This window comes from Cyprinodon variegatus, unplaced genomic scaffold (assembly GCF_000732505.1).
Source record: "Cyprinodon variegatus isolate N-32 unplaced genomic scaffold, C_variegatus-1.0 Scaffold250, whole genome shotgun sequence".
In the NCBI taxonomy this organism is placed as follows: domain Eukaryota; kingdom Metazoa; phylum Chordata; class Actinopteri; order Cyprinodontiformes; family Cyprinodontidae; genus Cyprinodon; species Cyprinodon variegatus.
Window position 1 is genome coordinate 282,649 of NW_015150703.1, and position 1,398 is coordinate 284,046.

Genomic DNA, 1,398 nt, shown 5'->3' on the forward strand with positions numbered 1-1,398 from the left:
AAGGGGAGAGGGCGACTGCCCTGTATTAAGGAGAGGATGACCGGGGCCACGAAGATGGGTGGAGGCTGGGTCTTCCAGCATGATAATGACCCGAAGCACAAAGCCAGAATAACCAAGGAGGGACTCTGGCTTTGCCACGCCAGAACCCTGATATGCTTCTTTCAGTCTCCAAACATAAACCCAATAGAGAATCTTTGTAGGGAGCTCAACCCAGTGTTGTTTTTAATGACGAAATCATTTCGTTCACGCTCCTTTTTTAAAAACTACAATAACAAAACTGACGAGCTAAACATGGATCTTTGATGACGAAAACATGACTAGTCAAAGGTTTCAGTTTTAATCATCGAGACTAAATGAAAATTTGTGGGTGGATTAGTGGGCGATCTGCTAAGCAGTATCACCGGTGCAGCTGCGTCCTGTTCGATCATGCCGCCCACCTGCAGCGCAGCGTTGCACAGGCTGCAGGAGCACAGATGGATCAAGGCAGCAGCGGCAGAGTCTGAGAAAATTATCCGGACTGGTCCAGTACTGGTCTGACAAACTGATCTCCCAGCTGTGCTTGTGCAGAAATGCGTCTTTGCGCGCTGAGCTGAGAGTCTGCGCTTCACGCTGCACTCTGATGGTTCGCTCTCAGCACTACGGCTCTTCCACCATCGCTACTTAAACTATGTGGCTGATCATCCTCTGCCAAGCGTAAAAAAACCCTTTACTATAAAGATTTTACTTCTTCCAGTTCAAAAGAGGTGATACTAAATATTCTTTAATTCCTACCAAAAGGAATCCCTAAATTATATCCAAAGCAAATATTTCATTGCGTTCTTTTTGTCTTTGGATAAAGAGCCCGATGAAAAGCTACATAGATCTTGAATATTTCTCTCTCATTGTTCTCGTTTCTATCTATATAAATATAATGTAAATTTTTTCTTGTAATGTCATTTAAAAATTTTTCTCCGTTTCCTTTAAATATTTCAACATTTTAGTTTGCATATTTCATTACATTTAGGTCTGGATTGCCAATTAGGTTCTCTCTGCATTTATTTTATATCAAAACACTGAATTTAAATCAACTTTGACTTTGAATGTTTTTTGTGCTTTGCTTTTTTAGAGCAATGAATTCATAGTAGATCAGGAAGTGTTTGCTTTGGGACGGAAACCGTGTATTTTTAAAACCATTCCTTTATTGGACATTTTGTTAGCTTGTCTGCTATTTTAACCAATATGATGTGTTGAACTAGATCCGCTATTTGTAAAGGTTAACTTTTTTTGCAACATAAAACTCACTAAAACCGACTAAAACTATCACATATCATAATGACTAAAATACGACTAAGACTAATAATAGTTTTCGTCCTGAAGACGGAGACGAAATCTAAGATGGTTGTCAAAAACAACAGTGGC